The sequence below is a fragment of the Sapajus apella genome, unplaced genomic scaffold (genome assembly GCF_009761245.1).
Source record: "Sapajus apella isolate SASKATOON/1434 unplaced genomic scaffold, GSC_monkey_1.0 scaffold62, whole genome shotgun sequence".
NCBI classification, from domain to species: domain Eukaryota; kingdom Metazoa; phylum Chordata; class Mammalia; order Primates; family Cebidae; genus Sapajus; species Sapajus apella.
The window spans coordinates 3,945,820-3,966,711 of NW_022437002.1; the positions used below are offsets into that span (position 1 = coordinate 3,945,820).

Here is a 20,892-nt window from a genome sequence, read left to right on the forward strand (position 1 = left end):
CTGCAACCTACGCCCCCTAGGTTCAAGCAATTCTCCTGCCTCAGCCTCCCAAGTAGCTGGGATTACAGGTGCCTGCCACCATGCCAGGCTAATTTTTGTATTTTTAGTAGAGACAGGGTTTCACCATGTTGGTCAGGCTCGTCTCAAACTCCTGATCTCAGGTGATTTGCCCATCTCAGCCTCCCAAAGTGCTGGGATTACAGTCATGAGCCACCATGCCCAGCCAAAATGGAGTGTTGCTTTTGTTGCCCAGGCTGGAGTACAATGGCACAATGTTGGCTCACTGCAATCTCTGTCTCCCAGGTTCAAGTGATTCTCCTGCCTCAGCCTCCTGAGTAGCTGGGATTACAGATGCCCGCCACCACACCTGGCTAATTTTTGTATTTTTAGTAGAGACGGGGTTTCACCCCGTTGGCCAGGCTGGTCTCAAACTCCTGACCTCGTGATCCGCCCGCCTTGGCCTCCCAAAGTACTGGGATTACAGGCATAAGCCATGGCACCCAGCCCAAAACTCTTTAGTTTACAAAGATCTTATTTTTCTGCTTTGATGGTTAAGTTCTGCACATATACTCTTTGATTAAAATAAAGTATACCTGGCCAGTCTCGGCGGTTCACACCTGTAATCCCAGCACTTTGGGAGGCCGAGGAGGGCAGATCACCTGAGGTCAGGAGCTCAAGACCAGCCTGGCCAACATGGTGAAATTCCGTCTCTACTAAAAATACAAAAATCAATTAGCTGGGCATGGTAGTGCATGCCTGCAATCCCAGCTACTTGGGAGACTGAGGCAGAAGAATAGCTTGAACCAGCGAGTCAGAGGTTGCAGTGAGCCAAGATCGTGCCACTGCACTCCAGCCTGGCGACAGAGCAAGACTCCATCTCAAAAAAAAAAAAAAAATAGCTGGGCATAGTGGTGGGCGCCTGTAATTCCAACTACTTGGGAGGCAGAGACAGGAGAATTGCTTGAACCTGGGAGGCAGAGGTTGCTGAGCTGAGACTGCGCCATTGCACTCCAGTCTGGTCAACAAGAACAAAACTCCGTTACACACACACAAAAAATACATATATACACACACACACACACACACACACACACACAAACACACACACCTGTAAATGGGTAGAGGATATTTACCAAAATTCCACTTTGAGAATTTTATTCTTTTCTGTCCGAAGTATATGTGTTGGCCCTTAATTATAAGACTAACTCATAAGGCACTCTCAAAAAATTATTTCCTGTGAACCAACTCTGTACTGATAGTACTTTCCTGTATGATACTGTAATGTTTTACACAATGCACTGGACATAACCAACTTGTTACGTAAATAAAGAATTGATTTTTTTTTTTTAATTACTTCCTTTTCCTCACAACTCTGAGTTGTTGTTACTACATACAAGGAATGAGGAAAAAGGATCAGAGAAATGAAGTGACTTGCCTAACATCACACAATGGTAAGTTTTAACTAAGCCCAAATTCAAACCAAGTCTTCTGTTAGTCCCATTTTTTTCCAATGTACCACAATGACTGCTGATTCAACTAATGTATAAATCTCACCCTCTCCTTTCTAGTTCAGTTTACCTTTTTATTATTTCTTACATAATAATTGCCTCAAGAATACAGAATTACTTGAAGGTCACTGATTCACACAGACTTCTTCTCCCCAAACATTAATTCCTACCAAAAAACAAGAAGTGGCAGAATTTTCATATTATTTTAGGCCTGCTACTTTGAAACACAGTACTCTTTATAGTTGGCTTAGTCAGTGAACGTCAACATAATCATAAATTCCTCTGGAAACAGGGACAAAGCTTAAGTTCTTTCACTTGCCTTTTCCTTAAATTGCCAATAAAGGCTTATTTAGAAGTCTCTAAAAAATAGCTGTGATCAGACAGAAAAAGGTATGAAAGATAATGACCACAGAACCATTTTCAGGAAGAAACTGAAATATATAGGTAAGTAGGTAGGCCTACAAAGTTCCAAAACTATCCATCTATCCTCAAGCCTTTTTTTTATGATACTCTTATGGCATTTTATTTTGTAAATTGAACACTTGTGATTATATAACCATGGACACAAACATAAAACTAAAATATTCATAAAATATAAAAGACACAAATGAAATTCAAAATGGCATTCTAAGAACTTCAATAATACTGTAGCAGAATGAGTTACTGCTCACTATATAATGAGTTACTGCTCACTATATAATGAGTCACTATAGTAAAAACACAAAATATCTACACTCAAAACTAAAAACAAAAATATACTCCATCACTCTTCCTACCTCAAAATTCTACCTGTAACCCCAAAACATAGCCACCTTAGATTACAGAGGAAAACATTTCATAAAGTACTCCTTGTCCAGTCAAGAAATTTTAGAACCAACAGAAACATCCACTACTCTGACCTTTTAAAAAATAAAAAAGTTTGGGGTTCAAAGGTTAACATGACTTAAGTAAGATCACAATGCTAGTTAGTAGCAGCTTAAGAACAAAAACCCAGATGTCTTTATGTAATTTATTTATTTTGAGACAGGTTCTCACTCACCCAGGCTGAGTGCAGTGGCACGACCATTGCTCACTGCAGCCTCAACTTCCTGGCTCAAGCAATCCTCCCACCTCAGCCTCCTGAGGAGCTGGGACTACAGGTGCACACCACCATACCAGGCTAATTTCAAGGTTTCACTATGTTGCCCAGGCTGATCTCGAATTCCTGGATGCAAACCAACCTCCTGCCTCAGCCTCCCAAAGTGTTGGGCTTACAGGTGTGAGCCACTGTGCCCAGCCCACATATTTTGTATCTTCTTCCCCCCAACCCGCCCCGCTGAGACAGAGTCTCACTCTGTTGCCCAGGCTGGAGTGCAGTGGCACAATCTCAGCTCACTGCAACCTCCATCTCCCCGGTTCAAGGGATTCTCCTGCCTCAGCCTCCCAAGTAGCTGGGATTACAGGCACACGCCACCACACCTAGCTAATTTTTGTACTTTTAGTAGAGACAGGGTTTCACCATGTTGGCCAGGCTGGTCTCAAAGTCCTGACCTCGTGATCTGCCCACCTCAGCCTCCCAAAGTTCGAGGATTACAGGCGTGAGCGACCACACCCAGCCTCTTTTTACTTTTTTTTTTTTTTTTTGAGACGGAGTTTTGTTCTTGTTACCCAGGCTGGAGTGCAACGGCACGATCTTGGCTCACCGCAACCTCCGCCTCCTGGGTTCAGGCAATTCTCCTGCCTCAGCCTCCTGAGTAGCTGGGATTACAGCCATGCGCCACCGTGCCCAGCTGATTTTTTGTAGTTTTAGTAGAGACGGGGTTTCACCATGTTGACCAGGATGGTCTTGATCTCTTGACCTCGTGATCCACCCGCCTCGGCCTCCCAAAGTGCTGGGATTACAGGCGTGAGCCACCACGCCCAGCTCTTTTTACTTTTATTTTCTGAGACAGGGTCTTTCTCTATCACCCAGGCTAGAATGTAGTGGTGCCATCATAGCTCACAGCAACCTCAAACTTCAGAGCACAAGTGATCCTCCTGCCTCAGCCTCTTGAGTAGCTAGGACCATGGGTACACGCCACTGTGCCTGGCTAATATTTTTCTAAGTTTTTTGTAGAGATGGGGGCCTTGTTATGTTGCCCAGGCTGGTCTCAAACTCCTGGGCTCAATTGATCCTCCAGCCTTGACCTCCTAAAGCACTGGGATTACAGGCCTCCTGAGCCACTGAGTCTAGCCCCACATATTTTTCAAGTCACAATCTTCCATACAAGTGTAATTTTTTTCCAAATATCTGCTTGGATGTTCATCTCCAACTCTGTGACCTTAAAATAAGTTGGGGGAGTGGGTGGAGTTTATTAAAGTAACTACTCAAAGAACAATAGTTTGCATGTAATGCAGAGCAAAACACAAGGAAATTCTAACCTACTTGAATCCCTTTGGTTCAATGATGTTATCACAGCAAATGTGTGTCAGCTGAGTAAAGGCACTAAAAGACCTGCATTGTAGTGACAGCCAGGCTTACAGGTTACAGCTCCAGCATTAAGTTTTCTACCTAGTCTCCAGCGTTTGTCTGCTCAGCAAACAGCTATCCCATTTTACTCCCGCAACCTCATTTTGGAAAGACCATTTCCAGGAATAAAGATAATTCATTATTACATTTTCAATTCTTAATACTGAGAACCCAGCAAAATAATTTCTGCCAAAAGAAACAGTACGTTCTAGCACTGTTAACAGATACATGATAAAAATAAGCTCTGTTCCCTCCCCCCATCAAGAATTCAACTACAAATCAACAGTTACATTTTGCACTTGTCAATTCAGTTAAACTGATGTTAATTCCTGTGACACACTTAAGAATGCAAACAGCATGTAAAAAATCATAAACAAGCTATCACAGCTGGAAAGCACTCAAAAGCTCCAGAACCCTATATATTTTAACATAAATTCAGTGCAAGTACACTATACAGGAAAATTCTCCTGAAGTTGTCTCTCTGGCATTAATTCTGCTCTATTTAAGTAAACATTGATTATTGTTTTAACTTACCAAGTGATGAAAGAGGCTAGTTTACTATAACAGTGGTAAATTCAAATATACACCCAAATATTGTCTCTGTCATTTAATTTTATCTTTCATAAAGCCTAACTTTTAAAATGCTAAATTTGGGACATTTCCATTTCCTAGGCAACATATCCATTTTTAACAAAAGAATGTAACTTTACTGAAGGATAAAAAAGGATAGTTTGTGACAGAGAAGTCCTTTTAAATTAAGAAAGGGATGCAGGGAGGTAAGGGATAAAAAAGAAAAAAAAAAAACTATGCAGAGGTCGAAAAGAATAAAACATCTGTATGACCTGACATGTAAAGACAGCTAAAAGACACTAATAAGTAAAAAGAGCACAGTACACGACATTATGAACAGTGTGTTAAGAAGTATTTGTGAGTACTGCATGCATTCATACGCATGGACTATCTGGAAGATTACAAAGAGAAGAGGTAACAGTGGTTTCCCTGGAGGTGAGACAGGGCCAGGAACACAGGACTGGAGGCTGGTGGTCAAAAGCATGATTTACTACATCCGTAACATATACCTTTTGAACTGTTTTAACTTTTCCCATGTACATACAGTATTACCTTTAAAAAAAATTCTACAGTGAAAAGAACCCTATAATGATTTACAATCAAACTACATTCTTAACAGTTCTATAATCATAGTATTAGAAAGAGCCTCCAGAGAGCTAGTCTCTGTCCCAGGCAGGTCTGTACCTACGCAATTCCATAAATCCTTTTCTACCCTGTTAAAGAGACTAAATGAGTAAAATTCACATCCTGCCTTGGCAACAGTAATTCTAAGCTTAACTACAAATAAAGTGAATTTAACAGTATGAGAGAATTTTATAAAAGCAGCTTCATGTAATGTGACCCAATCTTACTGGGGATCCTTTTAAAAATCATATCAATTGGCCAGGCGTGGTGGCTCATGCCTGTAATCCCAGCACTTTGGGAGGCTGAGATGGGCTGATGACCTAAGGTCAGGAGATCCAGACCATCCTGGCCAACATGGTGAAACCCTATCTCTACTAAAAATACAAAAATTAGCTGGGTGTGGCTGCATGTGCCTGCAATCCCAGCTACTCAGGAGGCTGAGGGGGGAGAATCGCTTGAACCTGGGAGGCAGAGGTTGTTGCAGTGAGCTGAGATCACGCCACTGCACTCCAGCCTGGCAACAGAGCTAGGCTCCATCTCAAAAAACAAATAAATAAATAAATATTAAAATCCTATCAATCCACTCACATCAAGCTTTCTACTAAGAAATCATCTCTTTACATTTCCAAATTAAATGATACAATAAGCCATCTAATTTGGTGGGCTATGCCAGTATTCAACAAATTAAAACAGCACATTAAAATATAAAGGTATAATAAAAGAATTCTAGATTTAAGGAAATACAGTCTAAAAGCAAAGGTCTAATAAAAAGAGTATGCATATATTTACTATGTTACTTTTCTTACCAAAAATTTTACAGGAAGTCATGCAAATTTGAGACAGCTTGGTTTCTACAATCAGGCAACATGAAAGCCTAATAATGTGGCCAGGCGCGGTGGCTCATCCCTGTAATCCCAGCACTTTGGGAGGCTGCAGCGGGTGGATCACAAGGTCAGGAGTTCAAGACCAGTCTGGCCAAGATGGTGAAACCCCGTCTCTACTAAAAATAAAATTTAAAAAAACTCAGCTGGGCTTGGTGGCAGGCACTTATAGTCCTAGCTACTCGAGAGGCTGAGGCAGATGAATTGCCTGAACCCAGGAGGCAGAGGTTGCATTGAGGCAAGATTGTGCCACTGTACTCCAGCCTAGATGACCAAGTGAGACCTCCCCCTCCAAAAAAAAAAAAAAAAAAAAAAAAAAAAAAAAAAAGAAAGCTTAATAATGTAACATACAACTAAAACCTTGCAACAATTTTTTTCCTAAAGCAAATTCCCTTCATGTCAATAGCCACTTATATTTCCTCTTAAAATAAATATAAAAAACCTAATCTGTCAAGAGAAGAATTTATCCTCCTCAAGAGCTAGGCATTTTCCTCAAATTCTTCCATTAATTCAAATATTTACAGAACATGTACTATAGGTCACATACTCTTTTTTTTTTTTTTTTTTTCCTCTTTTTTTTGAGACGGAGTCTCACTTTGTCACCCAGGCTGGAATACAGTGGTGCAATCATAGCTCACTGCAACCTCCGCCTCCCAGGTTCAAGCAATTCTCCTGCCTCGGCCTCCCAAGCAATTCTCCTGCCTCGGCCTCCCAAAGTAGCTGGGACTACTACAGCCAAGTGCCATCATGCACGGCTAATTTTTTGTATTTTTAGTAGAGATGGGGTTTCAGTGTTAGCAAGGATGGTCTCGATCTCCTGACCTCATGGATCCACAAGCCTTGGCCTCCCAAAGTACTGGGACTACAGGTGTGAGCCACTGCGCCTGGATTCCATACCCTTACAAGTTCAAGAGCAGTAAGCAAAACAAAAATTCCTATCAGGATGGATCTTACACTTTACTGAGCAGAAAAAAAGGAATAAAAATGTCACTGCTGGTCAGGCGCAGTGGCTCACGCCTGTAATCCCAGCACTTGGGGAGGCCGAGGTGGGCAGATCACCTCACGAGGTGGGCAGGTCAAGATATCGAGACCATCCTGGCCAACGTAGTGAAACCCCGTCTCTACTAAAACACAAAAATTACCTGGGTGTGGTGGCTCGTGCCTGTAGTCCTAGCTACTTGGGAGGCTGAGGCAGAATTGCTTGAAGCCGGGAGGCAGAGGTTGCAGTTAGCCGAGATCGAGCCACTGCACTCCAGCCTGGCGCCTGGTGAAAGAGCCAAACTCTGTCTCAAAAAAAGAAAGTCACTACTCTGGAGAAAACTTTGAAGTAGAGGAATTAGCAGTGCCAGAGAGGGGCGGATTCCAATTTTAAATAAGGCTAACAGAAAAGGGCTCTCTGAAAAAAGTGACTTTTTATCCAAAAGCTGAAAGTGTGGGCCAAACAGGTACTTGGAGAGCATTTTAGGCAGAGGATCAATTGTTGCAAAAGTTATGAGGTGGGGACAAGCTTGGAGTATGCTAGGAACAAGGGAGCCAGTGCTACTGGAACAGAAAGAACAATGGAATGAAGAGAGTCAGAAATAAGAGAGCCTTACAAGCCACTAAAAGCATCTGACTTTTGGTCAGAGAACGATGCCTCTCCAAATGAAGCCAATGGAGGGTTTCACTCAAGAGTGACAACTCAACGCCATAAAAAATAATGAAATCATGTCCTTTACAGCAACATGGATGCAGCTGGAGGCCATTATCCTAAGCAAATTAACGGAGGAACAGAAAACCAAATACCACATGTTCTCACTTACAAGTGGGAGCTAAACACTGAATACACATGGACTCAAAGAGGGGAACGACAGACATTGGGGCCCACTTGAGGGTGGAGAGTGAGAGGAGGGTAGGGGCTGAAAAACTGCTCATTAGGTATTATGCTTGCTACCCGGTGAGAAGGTGACGAAATCATTTGTATACACCAAACCCCAGCGACACTCAATTTACCCATGTAGCAAACCTGCACATGTACACGCTGAACCTAATGTAAAAGCTGAAAAAAGGAGAGTGACAACTTAGGTTTTACAAAGGATCACTTTATCTGCTATGTGGAGACATTACAAAAATGGTAAGGGTGGAAGCATGGAGACTAGTAGAGATAATGGTAGCTTACACCAGAGTAACAGCAGTAGAAAGAATAAGAAAGGGTTAGTTTCAAGATATATTTTGATGGGGGATTTGTCCACAGACTGGATACAGAATTTATGAAAAAGACTCAAGGCTCTGAGTAACTATAGAACCTGTGTAAGACTAACTTAATATTCAGAGACTACTCAGACAATAGACTGTAAAATCTTCTCAACCATCAAAGTAGTAGGGAAATTCCTCTGCAAAGTGCTACTGTACCTGTTGCATTTTGATCATTTGGGGAAAAGTGTCTGAAAACTTGTAAACTAAAAAATCTTTCTTCTTTAGAAAGAAAAAAGAGAAATAAGAAGAACAAAAAAAAAAAAAAAGGAAAAAGAAAAAAAAGCCTAACCTTTACTAATTAAACACTCATCTTCTGGTTAACTGGTCTCAAACTGAAAATTTAATAATCTCTTATGACCTACTTTCAATTCAAGTATGTTCTATCTAGCCTCTCCGTTACCTACCTGTTTATCCCTCTACTGTTCCATTTATCAAACTAAAATTGAATAATCTAGCTCCTTGAAACTTAGAAGATTTAAATTAGTACTAGTTTCCCTCCCTACCCACAATGACTACAGTCCTAGGAAACTGATAAACAGTTATCAATTCAATTCTACACAAATTAGGATCAAAATGTCAGTAAATATCCCAAAAACAAGATGCTTTCTAACTGTAAAAAAAAAAAAAAAAAATTCAGCCAGGTATGGTAGCTCATGCCTGTAATTCCAGCACTTTGGGAGGCCAAGGCGGGCAGATCACCTGACCTCTCCTGAGGTCAGGAGTTCGAGACCAGCCTGGTCAACATGGCAAAACTGTCTCTACTAAAATACAAAAATTAGTTGGGCATGGTAGCACAGGCCTATAGTCCCAGCTTGGGAGGCTGAGGCAGGAGAATTGCTTGAACCCAGGAGGTGGAGGTTGCAGTGAGCTGAGATCACGCCACTGCCCTTCTCAAAAAAAAAAAATTTATAGTTACTCTCTTGGTTATTCCCACTTTTACACTTCCTCATTTAAGGAGGGAACTCGAGACACAAGTTCCAGTACAGAAATCAATAATCAGTTCTATAAAAAGAAATCATGACCTTGATGGTGGGAAAATGTCTTAACGTTTCAAAACCAATATAAGATACATGGCCAGCCACTCTGAAAGATAAGGAAAGCAATTAGTCAACAATCGCACCTGTTTCTGAGAATAGTAACAGTTATTCACTGAGGCCCTGTTCCACCCAAATGAAAAGGGAGTGGTTTTTAGATGTACATGTACCCTGGTGATTAACAGCTGTCCTTTTCTAGTAATTTCTACCTCTACAAATAACTATAAGACAAAAATTACATTAAATATTTTCAGGCCACATTTGAAAATATTTACTTTTCAATTTTGTACTCCCATTTTTCCTCTAAAGATTTGCAATTCTCAAAATGAATCTCTTGTCCAAAAATGGTATTTTTCTTTCATAAATAAAATTTAAATGCAGGTTAACAGTGCTATGATCAACTTTTACTTTCTCTAAAAAAATTATTTGAATAGTACTGGTAATCACATTAAAAAATCTTAACAGCACAATCCTAATGTTGAGTATTAATCTAATTGTTTTCAATTAATCTTTTTAAAATTACATTAAATAGTTCTACTAAATGGATTCTAGTCATCCATACTTTTGTGACAAAAGTATCATGGCTATCTTCTCTATGGGGTTTATATTTAAAGACTTTAGTGGGCCGGGCGCGGTGGCTCAAGCCTGTAATCCCAGCACTTTGGGAGGCCGAGGCGGGTGAATCACGAGGTCAAGAGATCGAGACCATCCTGGTCAACATGGTGAAACCCCGTCTCTACTAAAAATACAAAAAAATTAGCTGGGCATGGTGGCGCGTGCCTGTAATCCCAGCTACTCAGGAGGCTGAGGCAGGAGAATTGCATGAACCCAGGAGGCGGAGGTTGCGGTGAGCCGAGATCGCGCCATTGCACTCCAGCCTGGGTAACAAGAGCGAAACTCCATCTCAAAAAAAAAAAAAGACTTTAGTGTATGTGCATTTTAAGACTCCCAAGCCTCTTTATTATAAAGTTTAAGAACATTCTTTTCCTAAATAACTCTGGTAACCTTCTGAAGAATAAGAACTATCTCCAATTCAGTTGCTTCCCCAGAAAGTTAAATCATAACATTTGTTTTCTTTCCTCCTCCCATCCTTCTTTCTTTAATTTCAAAAGGCTGTTATTCTCCCAGAGAACAATTTAAGTCTTAAACCATTTTAGTTTCCAACATCACTATACATACATTAACCCAAGAACCAGTGAATCAATAATTTCATTAATAAAGAAATAATTTAAGATTCTGAACTTCAATTGTAATAAAGCAAATTCAGTAGTAAAAATCCAAAAGAACACCTGGATTCAGCCTGTCAACACCACACTGACATGTTTTCTGAGCTATATCAGGACAGTTAGAATGACTGTAACAGCTGCAAGTTCCCTGAAGTTGCAAAATAGATACTTGGGAAAGGTTATTTGAATCACCTTTCAAAATAACCTACAGCACAGGAGTAGCATGCAAAGCAAAAACTTCCACGCTGTTTGCATTATTTAAAATATACTGTATTTCAGAACTTAGTAGTTTATAGGTCAGCTTAACTCTTTCATTTCACCATTTTGTCAAATGTATTGAGCATATTTAAAGGTCCTGTTCCAGTATTAACCCCCAAAGAGAGGGAGGGAAACTCTCTATAAACAAGACACAGAATAAAAACAACCCAAAATACATCCTGTCAGCATAAATTATTTTGTTTGAGCCCCAGAAATTTTTCTGCTGTTCAGGCACTCTGGTCCAAGTTTCCCCTATAATTGGGTAAATTATACTTCACTTCCTCTCCTAAACTTGCTTTTTATAAATCACATTATAGCTCACAGATATGTTTGTGTACTGAATGTAATACAAACATTAACAGTCAAGAATCCAAATCATTCTATTTGAAACTGCTGGTGGCCTTTTAAAATGTACTGTCTATCCACTGATTGTCCAATTATGGCATATTTTCACAAAGCACAGTAACATTCACAATCTTTAAAAACCAACAGTGAAAATATTTCATACTACATATGAACATAGAACAAAAATGGTGAAATACCTCTATAATGCCATGTCAAGGAGTTACTCTTTACTCACTAGCTTAATTCAGCATGGATTCACCTTCCTTCTCTTCCCAATTAAAGAATGCAAAATTCAATCTTTTTTTTTTTTTTTTTTTTTTTTTGAAACAGAGTTTTTGCTCTTGTTGTCCAGGCTGGAGTGCAATGGCACTATCTCGGCTCACTGCCTCCCAGGTTCAAGCAACTCTCCTGCCTCAGCCCCCCAAGTAGCTGGGATTACAGGCTTATGCCACCATGCCCAGCTAATTTTGTATTTTTAGCAGAGACAGGGTTTCTCCATGTTGGTCAGGCTGGTCTCCAACTCTCGATCTAAGGAGATCCGCCCGCCTTGGCCTTCCAAAGTGCTGGGATTGCAGGCATGAGCCACCATGCTAGGCTGCAAAATTCAATCTTTCTTGTCCTTTTCCTCCAAATGTTTACTGAGATGAGGAACACCTCTGAATGATACCAAAATGCAACACAGCCACTCTTTGCAGAGATGTGTGCACATGAGACAAACACTATCCAGGATCAAGCTCCAAGAATCAACATGGGTGGAAAAATACTCGATTGACATTTAAGTTTTCATATTAACACCATATATTTTAAAAATACAAAGAAAGGCCGGGCGCGGTGGCTCAAGCCTGTAATCCCAGCACTTTGGGAGGCCGAGGCGGGTGGATCACGAGGTCAAGAGATCGAGACCATCCTGGTCAACATGGTGAAACCCCGTCTCTACTAAAACTACAAAAAATTAGCTGGGCATGGTGGCACGTGCCTGTAATCCCAGCTACTCAGGAGGCTGAGGCAGGAGAATTGCCTGAACCCAGGAGGCGGAGGTTTCGGTGAGCCGAGATCGCGCCATTGCACTCCAGCCTGGGTAACAAGAGCGAAACTCCGTCTCAAAAAAAAAAAAAAAAAAATACAAAGAAAGCATGAGAAGAATGGAGTAGGATTATGACTTGTAAAGAAAGGTAAAACTTTTATGATAGAAAAATGGTAGAAACAGTGAAGAACCATGGTAGTGTGACCTGAGAAAGATACTTAGTCTTCAGGAAACCCTTGACCAGGTTGAGAATTTCAGAACAATTCAAATGCAATAAAAGCTCTTAGGAATTTAAAAGCAGAGGCCAGGTGAGAGGCCAGGTGCGGTGGCTTACTCCTGTAATCCCAACACTTTGGGAGGCTGAGGGTGGCAGATCACAAGGTCAGGAGTTCAAGACCAGCCTGGCCAAAAAGGTGAAACCCCGTCTCTACTAAAAATTTAAAAATTAGCCAGGCATGGTGGCACACACCTGTAGTCCCAACTATTTGGGAGGCTGAGGTAGCAGAATTGCTTGACCCCAGGAGGTGGAGGTTGCAGTGAGCCGAGATCATGCCACTGCATTCCAGCCTGGAAGACAGAGCGAGACTTTGTCTTTTTTTTTTAAAAAAAAAAAAAAAAAAAAAAAGCATAGTAGTAGTAAGAGAGCAACTCTTTGCTCACTGAGAGAGTAAATACTGCCATATTTACGGGCCTCCTCTGATCTACTGAGCAAGAAGCTCCGTAATTACCAAAAAACTTAACAAAAACATTCCTTCAACTTACTAAATCAACAGTCAACAGATAACGAATTTAACTAAATTCTACCTGTTGATGACCTCCAAATGAAGATCCCACCTGACTGAGAAAACAATTGAGAATATAGTCTATGACTTACATTTAAAGTACTTTTCACCCAGAAAGACCCAATTTGCATAATTTAAATTAATCACCAAAAGGAAACTTGTTTGTAACCACACATGTGGAATGAAAATGTGACTAGAATCTATTGTTTCTCCATCATATCCTTCTCTATTTGCTGACAAATCCTACTGGTGACTCATATCCTTCTGCACTAACCAGTCACTCCATTCCCTAATGGAAGGCTTTTCACCAATAATGGAAATTACAAACACAACAATTTGTTCTGCTGCTAAAAAGAACACATATCAACATTTGTATATAAATCCAACTTACAAATACTGTGGTGATACAACCCAGTGAATGTTTCTTGTAAAACAGTGGGGAAAATAAAAAGATGGTCAAATTTTAACAAAAGCTAAAGGACAACTGGAAGAAAACAGACCTAATTGTGAATTTGAATTCCTGTCAAACAATACATTAGTTAACAGCCAACATATTTGACCACTGGAGAAATAAAAATATAAAGTAGTTTATCTGACCTGCTAAAACAAATATATCATGTGTACATTTTATGCCAAAAGATTAACATTTTGAGAAGAATAAAATTTCAAATAAAAAATACTATGAGAGGAATTAAACACACCACTTCTCTAAAGGTAAAGACTGTTCTAATGTTCAAAATATTTTTTCAAACCAGGCTCAACTAGCAAAGAAAGGGTCACAAAAAAAGGCTAATCTTAAAATTCTCAAAAATTTAAAAAGCCCTGTAGCCAGGCATGCTGGCATGCACCTGTAATCCTAGCTACTCAGGAGGCTGAGGCAGGAGAATCACTTGAATCCGAGAGGCAGAGGCTGCAGTGAACCAAGATTGTACCACTGCACTCTAGCCTGGGCGACAAATTGAGACTCCATATCAAAAAAAAAAAAAAAAAAAGCCAACATTGTGTAATGTAAATTTATAATCAAATGATGAAATTTAGTTTCTAGGCCACTTAAACGTAAGTGGATGCTGTGTTAACATAACCTGTGGGCAAGAAAATCAGTATAGGCAAACAAAAACCATCTATATTCAAGTCACATAAAAAATATTGGTACAATCTGTCAACTCCTCATAGTCATTTTTCTGGGAAAGATTTTGGTGTCCTATAAATCTACACTGACTGAACAAACAGTGCAGGAAAGGAGTCATTCTCTCACCTGAGTCCTGGTAACTCCTCAATGGGGAACTATGGAAAGCAGACAGCCAGCACTGCTGTGCAGCTTCTTTCAGGGAGATAGTGACAGTTTCTGGTTAAGCATAAACCTCTACCACTCCAAAGACCAAAAGATTTTCAAACAGTATGCACCTCAGCTCTACACCAAGCAACCTAAAAGGCTTTAAGTGCCAAGACAGTGACCAGGGAGTTAAGAGAACCAACAGAATGAGGTTTAGCCAATAAAACAAAGGATAATGAGAGAAAGCCACCTGACATTTCTATACATAGTAATAATTCAAAGATGAAAATGGCAAAAAGAAGGCTGGGAGCGGTGGCTCACGCCTGTAATCCCAGCACTTTGGGAGGCCGAGGCGGGCAGATCACCTGAAGTCAGGAGTTCGAGACCAGCCTGACCAACATGGAGAAATCAATCCCATCTCTAAAGCGAAAAAAGGAAAAAAAAAAAAGAAAACGGCGAGAAGACTTTTTCTTTTTAAGACAGGGTCTCACTCTGTCTCCCAGGCTAGAGTGTAGTGGTGCAATCTCAGCTCACTTCAGCCTTGACCTCCCAGGCTCAAGTGATCCTTCATTTCAGGAAGCTGATCCTTCCAGCCTCCCAAGTAGCTAGAACAGAAGGCTCATGCCACCATGCCTGGCTACTTTTTTGTACTTTTTGTAGAGATGGTGTCTGTATTTTGCCCAGTCTGGTCTCAAACACTTGGCCTCAAGTGATCCTCCTGCGTCTGCCTCCCAAAATGAGCCACTGTGCCTGGCCAAGACTTTTCTAACATTTCACAGATTAAGAGACTCAAATCACCATCTCCCAAAGTAACTGGTAGCATCCACTGTTCAACAGGTTTAAGTACTTTAAACCCCCAAAAAGAAAAAAAAATTATTCACTGCTATTTATTTACTGATACTCTTTAACTGAGATTCTAAAACTTGCGATTTAGCAATGAAATCCCAGCACTCTGGGAGGCTGAGGAGAGCAGATCACGCCTGAGCTCAGGAGTTCGAGACCAGCCTGGGCAATGTGGTAAAACCCTATCTCTACTAAAAATACAAAAATTACCTGGGCGTGGTGGTACACGATGTAATCCTGGCTGAGGCAGGATAATCGCTTGAACCTAGGAGGTGGAGGCTGCAGTGAGCTGAGATAGCATCACTGCACTCCAGCCTGAGACAGAGTAAGACTCTGTCTTAAAAAAAAGAAAAAAAAAATTAATCTATAAATTTCCTTATCCATAAAGCTAAAAGAATACTTACAGGATTATTGAGTTTTAAATGAGATGATATATGTTTTGGCATAAGAAATGTGGAAACCTAAAGCCTGAAAGTGTAATACTGCACTTTACCAGTACCCTAATATCTCTACCATCACTGTATTCAATAAACATAACTAAGTCCACCATGTTAAAACTATGGATCCTGATTCTTACTAAAAATATTAAAGATTCCATCTTCTAGTCAACAAATAATGTACCTGATGGAATAGCACTCAAATAAATCAACCAAACTTAGTTTCACAAAAACTTAAGTTTCATTGTTCCAAGACCAAAAGCTACGAACTGCTCCTCTGAATCTTATTATAAATGCATTTTCTAGAGGCTTCACTGGTTACGAACCCCACATTACAACAAAAAGGAAAAAGTATAGTCAAACACTGTAAAATAAATCCCTAAATTTCAACTTTGTGTCTGAAAATTGTAAAGTATTCCTTAATTACTGCATAAGGAAATACTATCTTTACAGGACAAAATGAATAAAAAGTTAATTCTTAAGAAAATTAAATCTAATTTACCTTGTTTGAAATTTTTTTCAAATAAACTATATATGGGGCTTTCACACTGTTTTTTGTTTTGAGACGGAGTCTCACTCTGTTGCCCAGGCTGGAGTGCAATGGCTCAATCTCGGCTCACTGCAACCTACCAGGTTCAAGCGATTCTCCTGCCTCAACCTCCCAAGTAGCTAGGATTACAAGCACATGCCACCACACCCGGCTATTTTTTTGTATTTTTAGTAGAGAGAGGGTTTCACCATGTTAGCCAGGATGGTGTCTATCTCCTGACCTTGTGATCCACCCGTCTCAGCCTCCAGTTCCAGGATTACAGGCATAAGCGACCGTGCCCCATCTCCCACACTTTTTTAAAAGCTATATACGAAAGTATTCAAACATTTACTCTTCCTAGAGCTACAAAGTTCAATGATGTTGTAAATGGTTTCTGCCTATAAATTTGGTTTGTTCAAATTAAATATTACTTGACTGACTCACAGAGGGAGTGGCCTGACTTGCTGTTCTGAGTCAGAAAATACCCTGTTCAGCAGTTCAAAACTATTTTTCATTTATAAAGGTGTTCTAAAATGCCAGCCTTTTCCAGCTATGAAATCTGTTGCCCTAGTAGAAAGATCTTAGTGGTAATAATACTTTGAATCTGTAGTTCAATTTATAATTAACAAAGTGCTCTCACATGTTATTTTCTCATGCCTTCTGATTTAAGTGTCCTACACAGCTCAACAGAGAAACTTTCATATAGTAACAAGTTCTGGTTCACTCTTGGCCCCAATAAATATATTCTCCTCTTTTTCCAAAAAATAAAAAACATAAAAGGCTGCTGCATTTCTTTAATCAGACTTCCCTCACCCAGACATATCCCAGGTGCCTCATAAAAACTGTCTCAAAGCACACACCCATGGGCCCCAAGAGCCTTGCAAGGCAGAATCTCCTCCCACGTAAAAGCCTAGCTTGGGCCCCAAAGAGCCTCCAGTCAGCATCTCCTAAATGATGCCCTTGCCTCCAGCCATTCAGTCTTTTCCATTAGTTTTAACAGCTCTCATGAATACAAGCTGCTAGGTCATCGTGTGGATGAGAAACCTCAATATAAGACGAGCTACTGACAGAGTAATATGATATACTGGAAAAATCAAGGGCTTTAGAGTCGAAGACCTGGATTTTTAATCCAGCACTAATTCTTATTATTTGTGTGACCTGCGACAAGTTACTTAACCTTTTGAGTTTCTGTATCTCTTCATCTCACCACTGTAAACCCATGGGAGCTCATCACTGTATCCCTAGTGCCTGGCAAACAGAAGTGATTCAAGTAAGCCAAATGCATGCAAATGAAGACACCTACCACATTTCCTGTAGTTGTGAGAATTAAATGAGTATAAAAAGCACCTGCAGCACTGTGGGCAACTAATACTAATTAATCCCTTCCCTCGCTAAATAGTAACAATACTATTTACTATTTCTTATTTTTTTGAGAGAGGGTCTCACTGGCTCACTGCAGCCTTCACTTCCTGGGCTCACACAATCCTCTCACCTCAGCCTCCTCCAGGGTAGTGTGAACTACAGGCACACAGAACCACACCTGGCTAATTTTTAATTTTTTGTAGAAACGTTTCACCATGTTGCCCAGGCTGGTCTTGATCTCCTAGGCTCAAAGCGATCCTCCTGCCTCAGCCTCCCAAAGTGCTAGGATTACAGGCAGGAGCCACCTCACCCAGCCAAAAAACATAATTTCTGACTTTTAATTACACATCAATAATTTTGCCTGTAATTCTGTTATGTTCACTGTCAAAAGGACCACCCTCATGCCTGTAATCCCAACACTTTGAGAGGCCAAGCCAGGTGGATCATTGGAGGTCAGGAGTTCGAGACCAGCCTGGCCAACATGGTGAAACCCCATCTCTACTAAAAATACAAAAATTAGCCGGGTGTGGTGGTACACACTTGTATTCTCAGCTACTTGAGAGGCTGAGGCAGGAGGATCACTCGAACCTGGGAAGCCTAGGCAACAGACACAGCAAGACTCCACCTCCCAAGAGAGAAAAAAAAAAAGGACCACACTATTCTTTGCTTATATTGAAAACCTACCAACTTCTAAGAGACATCTTTTTTTTTTTTTTTAAGACTGGGTCTTGCCCTGTTGCCTGGGCTGGAGTGCTCACTGCAACCTCCGCCTCCCTGGTTCACGTGATTCTCCTGCCTCAGCCTCCTCAGTAGCTGGGACTACAGGTGCCTGCCACCACACCCAGCTAATTTTTTGTATTTTTAGTAGAGATGGGGTTTCACTGTGTTGGCCAGACTGGTCTTTAAGTGATCCACCCATGTCAGCCTCCTAAAGTGCTGGGATTAAAGGCGTGAGCCACCGCGCCCAGCTAAGAGACATTATTTTTTAATTAACATAATTTTTAATATTATATCAAAGTGGGCCGGGCGCAGTGGCTCATGCCTGTAATCCCAGCACTTTAGAAGGCAGAGGCAGGCGGATCAAGAAGTCAAGAGACGGAGACCATCCTGGCCAACATAGTGAAACTCTGTCTCTACTAAAAATACAAAATAGCTGGGCACGGTGGTGCCCACCTGTAGTCCCAGCTACTCGGGAGGCTGAGGCAGGAGAATTGCTTGAAACCGGGAGGCAGACAATGCAATGAGCCGAGGTCGTGCCACTGCACTCCAGCCTGGTGACAGAGCGAGACTCTGTCTCAAAAAAAAAAGAAAAAAAAAAAAAAAAAAAGATTATATCCAAGTGTAAAATCCCTATCAAGGTACTACTCTTCATCAAGAATCTCAACTTTTACAACACAAGAATGGGAAAAGTCCATGACAGTAATTAGTCCATTCACTATGAAACTTAAAAATGTCAAGATCAGAATACCAGCAAACAATTTCTCACCATCTTCACCAATACAATAGTGTGCTGGCAAGTGATTCTGAAGACCTGATAATGTGTCATTCTGCATCCTTAATTTCCTTTTGCACACTCAGCAAGGCATAACCACTCACTTCCCTCTGAAACTACTCTCCATTACAGAGCATGACAGCAAGTACCATATTCCAACTCAGCAGTGGTTGTAGTTTGGTGACTCCAGACAGACAAGCATTGGCTTAATGCCTACAGTGATGCTAGAACTGCTAGTCATCGCAAATTTCTTGACAAATTCCAGAAAATAATAAACTAGCCTACAGTTCAATTTACCTAACAATAAAATACTGTTCACCTGAAAAACTAGCAGTACTTTACAAAAGTTTATGCTTCTGAACACTTTACAGGCAAGAGTGTAGGATCTTGGGCAACAAACAAACTTCTTTTCATCAGCTCTCAGGTCCCCCAGACTAGGATGGGATGGCATTCTTGACAAACTTGGAAATTTACTTTGAAGTCATGAAACTTGGAAGAAAAAAATTTATAGAAACAACAAAAAACCACATCACATCCTTTCTGGGGGAAAAATGAAAATCCCAAAGCCAGAAGATCATAGTGCCGCGGTAAGAGACTTATACCCCGTTTCCTCATACTTGAACCTAAGGACCCAGGGACAAGATGCTCCTGGAAAGAACTCCCTAACCCAACACACCAGGGTTCACTATCGCCACACACAAAGACCAAGGGGAAGGGCCTCCAGAATGCCTGCTCAACACACTGGACACACGCGGGCACACCCTGCCACACTCCTGCCGCTGCCACGCACGTTCTCCCCCCACACTCCTGCTCTCTACCACTCTCTCAACTCTCGCCTCCCCCACTTACTCACACTCATTCTACTCCCACCCCTCAAACCCACACGCTCCCCGCACACCCATACCCTCCCCTGCCCTCACCCACACTCCCCCAACATCGACACTGGCCCCCGACCCTCTCTCCCGCCCCGTGCTCCCACTACTCCCCCCACAGCCTCGTACGGACACTCAGCCCTGTCCCCCACACACACCCTCCCTTCACCAACTCACTCTCTCCCCCACGCTCGCACAGCTCTCTCCCTCTTCCACACCCGCCCCTCGCTCACTCACCCTCGCTCCCCCGCCCCGGCCCGGCTCGGCCCTCCTTCCGGGGACGTGTCTCGGGCCTGCACTAATGGCTGCGGCGCCTCCCGCCCTCCCCTTCCCCGAGGCCCCGGGCGCCGGCGCAGGGGCCGCCCGGGAGGGGCGCACTCACGCTGGCGAGCTGGGGACTGGGCATTGAAGTCCGGCGGCGGCGGGAGCGAGGAGGCGCCTCTCTCCTCAGTCACCTCGGCGGCGGCGGCGGCGGCGGTAGCGGTGGCGGCGGCGGCGACGACTCCCCCCCAGCCTCGGCGCGCGACACCCGGCCCGGCCCGGCGGCGGCGGCGGCGCGTCTCCACGAGTCCGTCTTGCTGCTGCTGCTGCGGCCGCCGCTGCGTCTCCTGCTGCCGCCGCTGCCCCCGCTGCCCCCGCTGCCACCGCTGCCCTGTGGCGTCGCCTCGCGCCGTGCCCGGCCGCCGCTGCCGCTCCAGCCGCTCCTGGACGGACGACGGTTACAGCCCGGCCGATAGCGCCGCCGCCGCCACCAACGCTGCGCGCGCAGCCGGAACCAGCTCCCGCCGCCGCCCCTCAGGGGGCGCTGCGGGGCGCGGCGCGCGGGGCCGCCGGCCCGCCCTCCGCGCTTGTTGACTGGCTGGCCCTCCGGCTCGCGGGCGGTTGGGCCCGCCCACCTGCCCTCGGGGCGCTGACCCACTGCCCTGGGCACCTCCCCCGCTCCTCCTCCTTGTGGTTCGTTCCGCTCAGCACTCCCGGCTACGGAGGACAGAACGTGGCCCGGGGAGTCGCTCGCCCACGCTCCGCCCCGCCCATCCGCACCTGGGCTGGGTCCAGGGCCAGTAGCCGAGGTGTGACCCACAAGGTCGAAGGGCTCTTTCCCGCTCCCA

General features: G+C 42.7%; 1 protein-coding gene across 3 annotated transcripts in view; it reads right to left on the reverse strand.

The window, feature by feature from the left end:
- The window catches only part of PTP4A2 (protein tyrosine phosphatase 4A2), a 35,436-nt gene extending 14,900 nt beyond the window's left edge, over nucleotides 1-20,536 (reverse strand). Inside the window, exon 1 of one of the 3 annotated variants that reach the window (XM_032246726.1) lies at nucleotides 20,166-20,536. The gene's annotated coding sequence lies outside the window, so the exon portion shown is untranslated. Of the gene's footprint in view, nucleotides 1-20,020; nucleotides 20,061-20,165 lie in introns of those variants that run through there. The other 2 variants (XM_032246728.1, XM_032246727.1) reach the window with 2 other exon arrangements.
- Nucleotides 20,537-20,892: the final 356 nt, after the last annotated feature.